We start from the raw sequence: 11,788 nt of genomic DNA on the forward strand, positions 1-11,788 counted from the left end.
TGACCCATCACAGAGGCCTACAATTCAATTAAGAAGTGACTTTTTACAACATCGAAACTATGACTGCTAGAAGACAATGGTACATCATATTTAAAGTGATGAACAACCAGCTGAAAGAGACGAACAACCAGCAATTCTATGTCAAGCAAAACTATCCTTCAAGAATATAAAAGAAATGAAGACATGACCAGAGAAAAACTGAAAATTTGTTAATAGATACCTACACCACAAGAAATGCTAGAGTCCTTCCAAATGGAAATGAAATGGCATTAAATACAGATCAAATCTATTTGAAGAAATAAAGAACATCAAGAAAAGATTAATAACATAGGTAAATAAAAAAGAAGGTATGAGTGTTTTTGTTCATAATTCTGTTCCTTCCTATCTGACTTAAAATACAACTCAATAAAGCAATAATTATAAAACTATTGGTGAGCTTAAAATGTTAAAAGATGTAATTTTTATGATAATAATAGATGGAAGGAAAAGGAACAGAGTGATATTGACAAAGTTTTTGTATACTATTGAAATTAAGTTGGTATTAATTCAAAATACATTATTTTAAGATGTTAATATTAATTATAGTCTTCAGGGCCACAATTAAGAAAATAACTCAAAAACTATAGTAAAATAAAGCATTATTGGAATTAAATTAACACACTGTAAAATGGAGAGAAAAAATAACAAAATGACATAAGACAGTAAACAGATAGCAAAATAACAGATATAAATCCATGACCAAGGAGGCTGAGATGAAAGTGAAAGTGAAAGTTGCTCAGTTGTATCTGACTCATTGGAACCCCATGGTCTCTAGTCCATGGAATTCTCCAGGCCAGAATACTGGAGTGGGTAGCTTTTCCTTTCTCACTTGGGGGTGGATCTTCCCAACCCAGGGGTCGAACTCAGGTCTCTCGCACTGCAGGCAGATTCTTTACCAGCTGAGCCACAAGGGAATCCCAAGAACATTGGAGTGGGTAGACTATCCCTTCACCAGAGGATCTTCCCTACCCAGGAAATGAACTGGCATCTCCTACATTGCAGGCAGATTCTTTACCAACTGAGCTATCAGGGAAGCCCATATTAAGAGTTCAGTTCAGTTCAGTTCAGTTCAGTCGCTCAGTCATGTCTGACTCTTTGTGACCCCACGAATTGCAGCACGCCAGGCCTCCCTGTCCATCACCAACTCCTAGAGTTCACTCAGACTCATGTGCACCAAGTCGGTGATGCCATCCAGCCATCTCATCCTCTGTCGTCCCCTTCTCCTCCTGCCCCCAATCCCTCCCAGCATCAGGGTCTTTTCCAATGAGTCAACTCTTTGCATGAGATGGCCAAAGTATTGGAGTTTCAGCTTCAGCATCAGTCCTTCCACCCAGGACTGGTCTCCTTTAGGATGAACTGGTTGGATCTCCTTGTAGTCCAAGGGACTCTCAAGAGTCTTTTCCAACACCACAGTTCAAAAGCATCAATTCTTTGGCACTCAGCTTTATTCACAGTCCAACTCTCGCATCCATACATGACCACTGGAAAAACCATAGCCTTGACTAGACGGACCTTCGTTGGCAAAGTAATGACTCTGCTTTTTAATATATTATCTCGGTTGGGCATAACTTTTCTTCCAGGAGTAAGCGTCTTTTAATTTCATGGCTGAGTTAGAGACATTAATACCCTACTTTCAATAGTGGAAAAATCAACTCGGCAAAAGATAAAAAATACAAGACTTGAACAGTACTATAAACCAATTATATTTACTAGACATCTAAAGAACACTCCACCTAACAATAGAAGAGTACACATTATATATCATACAATAGCATTTGTACACAAAAAGGGATGAAGTACCAACACACACTATAATATGGATAAACCTTGAAAACTTTACATGTAGTAAAAGAAGCCAGATACATAAGCCACATGTTATGTAGTTCCATGTACATGAAATTTCTAGAGTAATCAAATCCATGGAGACAAGAAAGTCAATTAGTGGTTTTCTAGACCTGGAGGAATTGAGAGAATGAGAGGTGACTGCTAATGGGTATGAGGATTTATTTGATAATGTTGACAATGTTTTGAAATCAGATAGTTGTGATGGTTCTCCAACTCTGTGAATGAATTAAAAAAGACACTGAATGATACAGTGTTTTAGAGTATGGTGAATTAGAGTGTATAAGTACACTCTAAGTGTTATATATTAATAAGTTATATATTAACAAAGCTGTTATTAAACAAAAACAAAAACCGGCTCCTGAAATGCTACTGAACTAGTGAACCAGTGAGGTTGCTCAGTCGTGTCCAACTCTTTGAGATGCCATGGACTGTAGCCTACCAGGCTCCTCCATCCATGGAATTTTCCATGCAAGAGTACTGGAGTGTGTTGCCATTTCCTTCTCCAGGAGACCTTCCTGACCCAGGGATTGAACCCAGGCCTCTAACACTGCAGGCAGACATTTTACCATCTGTCACTAAACCATGGTAAAAATTAAGCTTCTAACCACTAGATAGCAGGGGATCTTGTGACTGGAAGGTACTATTATGACCCATCAACTAAAGTTTAGGTGGGCCCAGCAGCAAGCCATAGGACTATGTACAGGCTCTATAGCTACATTCTAGCTACTGACACATTTGAATATCTGACTTGTCAGCAACACAGACTAAGGCTGAATCCCAGAATCATACCATCCCTCAAGAAGACCACTGAGCCTCTTGGGGGCAAGTTGAGGAATATTTTGAACTCAAATGTTTCATGGGAATATCCATGGGTACTTCCATATCTGTTTTTAACCAAATGGGCTTATGCAAAAACCATGATCTGATAGAGCATGCTAAACAGAACCTAGACCCCTCAGAATGAAAGTCTGTGTCAACCCACTAGACAAGCCATCCGGGCTAGCACATGTGCACATGGAAGAGAGAGAATCTAGACTGGGTGGAGAAGCAGTGAAGGGATACAGGATTTCTCAACCACAATTCTTTTGACAGTTTGTGATGGATAATTCTCTGCCATGGGCGGCTGTCCATTGTAGGGTTACGCCAGTAGCAACCTACAGATATGGCAACCCAAAATGTCTCTAGACTGTCAATTAACTTGGGTCAGGGAGGGGAGTTGGGGTGGGATGGACTTGCCTGATAGGGAACCAATGACTTAAAGCCTAAGGAACGATGGTAAACAGCAGATGTTCTGATTCATCCAGCTAATCTTCCCACTCTGAAGTTTCCTCAATAAGGATGACTCACCAAAATCCTGGAGAAGCTGTGCTTTGGTAGATGAACTTGGCATAAGCAAGATCTGAATAATGCCCAGAGTAAACTCTAGTGGGCACTGTGATGTCCCCTGCAGATCTCCTTTATCAGCAGGTGCACCCCTCATCCATTGCTGTTAGTGCTATGATAACAACTCAAGACACACCCTTCTCTGCAAAATATGCCTCTGCCAAATGGGAGTTCCCATGCTGGAGAAGTTGTGCCTCTGCACCCCTCTAAATGGGACAGACATGCGTCTTGGGCTGCGGAACTTCCCAGGGATATCAGGCTGAAGCCAGTCCCCAGGAGAGACCATATTTGGCTAGCTTCTTTCTTATTTCTCTTCCTGAGAGCACTCAACCAACAAACCTCTTTTTTTTTAATTAATTTCTATTGGCATATAGTTGCTTTACAGCATTTTGTTAGTTTCTACTGTATAGCAAAATGAATCAGCTATACATGTATCCCCTCCCTTTTGGACCTCCTTCCCATTCAAGTCACTGCAGTGCATTAAGTAGAGCTCCCTAAGCTTTACAGTATGTTCTAATAAGTTATCTATTTTATACATAGTATCAATAGTATATACATGACATTGGGATTGACCGATAAAACTGTTGACCAAGAATTTCCAACTCAGACTCTGCCTCCTAGGACAAAATCATTTATTTAATGCTAGGTCCATCTAGTCAAGGCTATGGTTTTTCCAGTGGTCATGTATGGAAGTGAGAGTTGGACTGAAGAAAGCTGAGCGCCGAAGAATTGATGCTTTTGAACTGTGGTGCTGGAGAAGACTCCTGAGAGTCCATTGGACTGCAAGGAGATCCAACCAGTCCATTCTAAAGGAGATCAGCCCTGGAGATCAGCCAAGGAGATCAGTTCTTTGGAAGGACTGATGCTAAAGCTGAAACTCCAGTACTTTGGCCACCTCATGCGAAGAGTTGACTCATTGGAAAAGACTCTGATGCTGGGAGGGATTGGGGGCAGGAGGAGAAGGGGACGACAGAGGATGAGATGGCTGGACGGCATCACCAACTCGATGGATGTGAGTTTGAGTCAACTCCGGGAGATGGTGATGGGCAAGAAGGCCTGGCGTGCTGTGGTTCATGGGGTCGCAAAGAGTCGGACATGACTGAGCGACTGAACTGACTGATGTGCCAGCATTTAACTTAGATTTTTTTCATTATTAACATCACTTAGTCTTCAAGATAAGAGCTAAACATCATTAATCCGATGACACAGATGGGGAAAGAGCTCCAAGGAGTGTGAGTTGTTCAATGTTACACCCTAAAAATGGCAGAACCACCATTTGAATCCATTTGAATTTGTGACTTCTAAGAGTATGTTCTTAACCATAACTAGTCTATTTTTGAGGTTAAAAGGTACTAAAGATATTAATAGTCTTCTTCTAGATGGACTGCTCCTTTCTTTGCTAGAGGGTTTCCAAGGTGTATAAAAGACTATGGGCTTCAATTTTATGACTCAGTTCACACACGGTTCGTTGTTTTGGAGATATTCATTAAATGTTGAAGCCCATGCCTCAATATCAGATGATCTGTCCTCAGGCAAGAGGGTGTTTCTGAATTCCTATAAGAGAGCTCATATATTCTCAGGTTCTCTAGGGAGGAAAGGGAGTTTGATGTTGAGAATTAGCTTCTATTTTGACACATGGGGGAGGATAATCTGAGAAATTGCTTTCAAAAGCTACTTGCAATGGAAAATAAAAGTAAACAAGCTGGCAGTAAATTGTGTCAACATATGACTTTATAATCTATTTTCTTTAATTATTTTAATAAGAGCTTGAAAGCAAGATACAATGTACATAAATCCCCTGGCAGTTGAGTGAGAGCCAAATGAATTACAAGCTTTAAAAAGTAAGTCCTCTCAGAATTAGCTCCAGGCTACATGGGTGTTCTGGTGTTGGAGAATATATTCCTTCTATCTAAAGAGAATTGTAATACACTTTTGCTTTAGTGGGAATTTGTTTTTTATCTATGCATTTAAAACACAGAGAGACTACTAAACATTATCATGCTTCCTTAGGTAGCTTTTGTTTTAATTGAAATGCCACCAAGAGATATAAAGTCTTTAGCTAGAAGGGTATTTTGTTGTTGTGTTGGAGGTAGTGTTTTGTTTACCATTTAGCTTTGGTGAATATTTTTAGCATATGTAATAGAATTGGTGAGGTATTATGGAACAGGAAATAACAATCAAGGTCACACGAAGATTCTCCATTTCTAAGACCAATTTATTTTGAGAAAAGCATTTTTCAGCCATAGTGATTTTACAGATTTTTTTTTTAGATGTTTCCAGATTTTCTTACTAGACAACATATACTTTTTCTGTGGACCACATCATCGACCCATGGAAGCAATCATTGATAGTACATCACAGTGGTGGAGGGGAGAATTTCAGTGTTCAAAAGCCAGTCTATACATGGCTGAAGACTTCCCAGGTTTCCTCCTTTATCTCCCATCCTCCTTCCTTCAGTCTTACCACATGCTCCTCACAGTTACTGTTGCTGGAAGCCACAGCTCCTGCGACTAATGTCCTCCCTTCTCCACTGGCTACAGAACTTTGCAAACTCCTATCAATGAAAAATTAAAAAAAAAAAAAAAAACGAACAAGGAGACATAACAATGTCAAAGTTGGATATCTTTTCTACTCAGAAATCCTGATAATTTGAATGGAAAGGCAGAGAATCAGTCAGAACTATAAATAATTTGGAACTTTCAGATTAATTCATTGCGAAGTACAATCACAAGAAGAAGTAGAGGAGAATAAAATGGAAAATGAAATAAACAAAACTAGTTTAAGTAGCACAGTTGGTCTCAGTTCAGTTCAGTCGCTCAGTTGTGTCCGACTCTTTGTGACCCCATGAATCTCAGCACGCCAGGCTTCCCTGTCCATCACCAACTCCCGGAGTTCACTCAGACTCACGTCCATCAAGTCAGTGATGCCATCTAGCCATCTCGTCCTCTGTCATCCCCTTTTCCTCCTGCCCCCAATCCCTCCCAGCATCAGAGTCTTTTCCAATGAGTCAACTCTTCGCATGAGGTGGCCAAAGTGCTGGAGTTTCAGCTTTAGCATCAGTCCTTCCAAAGAAATCCCAGGGCTGATCTCCAGAATGGACTGGTTGGATCTCCTTGCAGTCCAAGGGACTCTCAAGAGTCTTCTCCAACACCACAGTTCAAAAGCATCAATTCTTTGGCACTCAGCTTTCTTCACAGTCCAACTCTCACATCCATACATGACCACTGGAAAAACCATAGCCTTGACTAGACGGACCTTTGTTGGCAAAGTAATGTCTCTGCTTTTGAATATGCTATCTAGGTTGGTCATAACTTTCCTTCCAAGGAGTAAGCGTCTTTTAATTTCATGGCTGCAGTCACCATCTGCAGTCTAGTAAGAATAAATACCTAAGTAAAACCATCTGCCTCCAACTTATTTCTCCTAATAATTCTGGACTTTTTATCAGTTCTTTCCTTTTCCCAATGCCTGAATCTGAAACAATATAAATTATTTGGCACCAACAAGTATTTCCAAAAAAAAAAAAAAATGTTTTATCTTTTTTTCGTGTCTTGAATCATGGCTCCATAATTGCTGGCTGTGCTCTTTTAACAAGTTCTTTAGACAACCTAATTCTGGCATCCTTTGTAATAAATTTTTTTAAAGGTGGGAGTGAAATAATAGAGCTAAAGCTTAAGACAGTTCAACACAAACTGTGGAGTTTCAGTAAGCTTTCTCTGACTGCCTAAAGCACACAGCTGCTTTCAGTCATTCACACTTTATTGTGAATTAGTTTAATCAGAATATTTTCTTCTCTAATATTTATTTTTATTGAAGAAATATGAGTTTTGGCAGAAGCACTTGAGGGAAAGCTTGGTTTCCGGCATAGGGACTGGTTACCTGAAGGACACAGATGGGGACCCAGAGGTGGGGAACAAAGCAGAGTGGAGTTACAGAGTGTAGAGGGGGAGTTTCACCTTCTTTTGACTTATTTTTGAGGCTGGAAATGAAGAGGAAAATACATACCTTTCATTCCTCCCATGCTAAAACCCCTCCTGCCCTGAGAATCTAATATTTGGGGACTTTATTCATGTCTCATTTTTAGTTATAGGGCTTTCATGGTGGCTCAAACGGTAAACAATCTGCCTGCAATGCAGTTGACCTGTCTTGGTCCCTGTTTCAGGAAGATCCCCTGGAGAAGGGTGTGGATACCCACTCCAGTGTTCTTGCCTGGAGAATTCCATGGACAGAAGAGCCTGGTGGGCTACAGTCCATGGGGTTGCAAAGAATCAGAAAATTGAAACAATTCTGCCATCCTTCACCACTCTAAGGCCAAAGCTGAATTAAAAATAGTAAGCATGCCCCATATCCTCATAAGTAAGTAAGTAAGGTTGCTCAGTTGTGCCCAACTCTTTGCAACCCCATGGACTGTAGCCCACCAGGCTCTTCTGTCCATGGGATTCTCCAAGCAAGAATACTAGAGTGGGTTGCCGATTTCCTTCTCCAGGGGAACTTCCCGACTCAGGGATCGAACCCAGGTCTCCTGCATTGCAAGCAGATGCTTTAACCTCTGAGCCACTACTCTAATTCTGAGGATAAAATGTACTCCCTACATCATCCTCCCAAATGCTGAGAATGATGTTCATTGTTTTGCCCCACTGCCTATCTTCCCATCACAATCCCATGAGAAGCAGGCAGATTCTCATATGACGTTGCTATTTAATCACTCAGTCATGTCCAACTCTTTTGAGACCCCCAAGGACTGTAACCTGCCAGCCTCCTCTGTTCATGGAATTTCCCAAGCAAGAATACTGGATGGAGTGCCATTTCCTTCCCCAGGGATCTTCTCAACCCAGGGATCGAACCCAAGTCTCTTGCATTGACAGGCAGTTTCTTTACCACTGAGCCACCAGGGAAGCTTTCTCATATGACAGGACATTATATAAAATAATCAGTAGTTGACAACTCATTTTCAATTTATAAATTCTTCCTTGAAATCCCTACCCATTATAAGGTTTTTCTACTTTGCTTCTTCTATGCTATTGTCATGAATCCAATTTTATGAAGAATCCTTGACAGTTTTCATGTAATGTTGCAAATTCATTCAGTAATAGTACAAATTTCATGGAGGAGCTGCCAGCCAAACAAACAAAGGGCTGTTGTTTAGTGTCATTACACTTAAAGGATCCATGGAATGTAATGGGGAAAATTTCATTGAACCAAGTCTGGGAGAAGACAGATTTGTTGAGATTCTACAGAGTAAGAGTGCAATATCAGGTCACAGTCACGGGCAATTGAAACATTCTTTCCCTTTGGGAACAACTGCACATGACATAAACTGAGCACTCTATTTGTTATTTTCAGCTATTAAATGAACTTGAAGAAACCTGGATTATTTAATTGTTTCCTTCTAGCACGAAAGGATTTTGGAAGGAGTATGGAGAAGAAGAACACTGGGGGATGAGGTAGCAATTCTGATTTCTTTAGGGTTTCAGAAATATGACTCCAAGGAATATAGTAAATAGAAAATGATCTTGGTGATGTGAGTTTATTTTTTGTTGTCAACAAGATCTTATTTTGAAAGCATGCCTAGCAGCTTGGCACACCTCCAAAATTTGACAAAGTGGCAAAGCAAATGGCACTGATAGGTGAAAACCCCCCTCAAACTAGGGGAAAATAGCTCTCAGAAAATAAGGCTCTTGAGTACAAAAGGGAAACATGAGCAGAAAACTAAAAGGATCCTTAGGGGGAAAGAAAGTATTGAAAAATGGAGGTATAAATCTTGCCTAAGTCCAAGGTAAACAGAATGCCCCCAAATCAGTTCAAAACATTAGAGTAGCATCAATAGGAAACAGTCTGAACTGAAGGAGAATACCAACAGTCAAATTCTATTTTGTTATCTCTTAGTTCTGCTTTATTGGAGAAGGAAATGGCAGCCCACTCCAGTGTTCTTGCCTGGAGAATCCCAGGGACAGGGGAGCCTGGTGGGCTGCCGTCTATGGGGTTGCACAGAGTCTGCTTCGGCTACCAACAAAGTAGCTCTGTTTATTCATTCAATCAGCCCTTCATTCATTCAGTCATTGTAGATTTCTGTGTTGAACTCTGTGCTAGGCATCAAGAATGCACAGGAAATAAGAAAAAACGCAACAGTGAAAGAGATAGACTTAGAGAGATGCAAGCCTGGTTGTTAATAACACTGAGAATAAATAGGGGAAGCTATGAGGTGGAAGAAAGCATGCAATCCCTAAGTTTGGGGTGTCTGAAAGTTTTCTCAAAGACAAATTAGTGAAGAATAGTCTTAGCATCTAGAAATGCATGTGTAAAGGACCAAGAGACAGAAAGAGAAAGAGATGAAAGTGTATTATGACCAGAGCTTAGAGTTTGATAAGAGACAGTGGCAGAAGAAAAGGCAAGAGGCAAGAAATGCCAGAATAACTTGGATTCTTTAATTGTAAGTCTTAGAAACCAATTTTTTAAAAAAAAATTAAGTAAGGAAAAAAAGACGAATTTACTGCAATCATGTTGGGATACCTCATAAATAAATTAAGCAATCATACTATGGGAAGGGAAGGAATACGTCTGGCTCTAAAACAACTAGCAAGAGAGTTGAAGACCAGCAAAACTATCTTTAGCTTCTGTCTCTGCTTTTTCTATTTGGCTCACTGCCTTGTTCAAATGGCTTTTGAGTTTTATGTCTAGGATTCAGCCTTTAGAGATTGAAATTGATTCTCTGTCTCAGTTTCAGCTTCAAAAATTGGGGGGAAATCTACTGATACATCCATTCTTATCTTCCTTTAGTTCACTCTTCTCCATGTCTACCAAATACCAGGCACTGTTTGATGTGATGGGTTCATGTGATAACCTGACAGAAAAATCCATGCTCTTAGGAAGCTCACATTCTAGTGGGAGAAAGGAGCAAACAGATACCTGAACAATGCGATTTCAGGTATCTCTGAGTGTCTATAAATAAATAAAACAGGTGATGAAGTGATCGTGTGAATAAGGAAGGCGGAAATGGGTATCTCCAAGGAGGTGATGTTTGAACTAAACTGACTTGATCAAATCAGCTCTGGACAACATCAAGAGGCAGAGAGTCTTACACAGAGGTAATATTCAATAGTAAAGTGCAAAAGAGACATTCAGCACACTTAAAGAGCGAAAAAGGCTTGTGAAACTATTTTAGTGAAGGAAGAATGGTGACTGATTGGTGACAAAGTTAGGAGCCAGAAAGCTTATGAAAGTGAAAGTGAAGTCGCTCAGTCGTGTCGGACTCTCTGCAACCCCGTGGACTTTAGCCTACCATATTCCTCCATCCATGGGATTTTCCAGGCAAGAGTACTGGAGTGGGTTGCCATTTCCTTCTCCAGAGGATCTTCCCAACCCAGGGATCAAACCCAGGTCTCCCGCATTGTAGGCAGATGCTTTACCATCTGAGCCACCAGGGAAGATGTTACAGTAAAGCTTATGAGGCTTTGTAAAATCAGTTTTATTCTGAGTGTACTAGAAAAGTATCTTAGGCAGCAGGAGGGGAAGAAAAAGTAAAAGCAGGAATATCAACTATAAAGCTCTTGTAGAAATTCAGGAGAAAGATATCGGTGGCTTGTTTGTTGTTGTTTTAGTTGCTAAGTCTTGTCCAACTCTTCTGGTCCTATGAACTGTAGCCCACCAGGCTCCTCTGTCCATGGGACAGGCAAGAATACTGGAATGGGTTGTCATTTCCTTCTCCAGGGGATCTTCCCAATCCATGGATCGAACCCACATCTCCTGCATTGGCAAGAGTGTTCTTTACCACTGATTGTGGTAATATAGTAGAAATGGAGAGAAGAGGAAGGATTCAGAAAATATTTTTGAAATAGGACCAAAAAAAAACTTTATGATGGATCCAGTATAGAAGTGTAAGGGAGACAGGAAACATCTATGTTTGGAGCTTAAGTGAGCAACAGAATAAGTGGTGATATCACTGAAACCAAGGACAGTCCATCTGATCCCTTAAGCTGTAAATTTGTTTGGTTAATAATATCCTGTTACCCGCCTTTGGGCTTTCCAGATGGCTCAGTGGTAAAGAATTCACCTGCAAAAGCAGGAGATGCGGGTTTGATCCCTGGGTCAGGAAGATTATCTGGAGAAGGAAACGGTAACCCACTCCAGTATTCTTGCCTGGGAAACATCATGGACAGAGGAGCCTGGCGAGCTACAGTCCATGCGGTCACAAAAGAGCCGGACATGACTTATCAACTAAACAACAGCAACCCACCTTCACTGACCAAGCTTACTTTGATTGTTCTTGCAGGTTGCATACCCTCCAAGATTCAAATAACTTAAACAGCATATCATGAGACTTTTTAACTATCCCCTGTAGATAACACCTCTAATGTATGGATTGCTATAGTAACAGTCTCCTAGCAGCTAGTCTTGCTCAGGGCAAATTGGTTGATATTAGTGACCATTTGACTGAACCCATGTAAGAGTCCAATGCATAATCATTTGACGTCAGAGGGCCAAAAGCTTCACTCTTAGTGAATGGCTAACGCCACCATTTTCTGAG

The sequence above is a fragment of the Bos mutus genome, chromosome 24 (assembly GCF_027580195.1).
Source record: "Bos mutus isolate GX-2022 chromosome 24, NWIPB_WYAK_1.1, whole genome shotgun sequence".
Classification (NCBI taxonomy): domain Eukaryota; kingdom Metazoa; phylum Chordata; class Mammalia; order Artiodactyla; family Bovidae; genus Bos; species Bos mutus.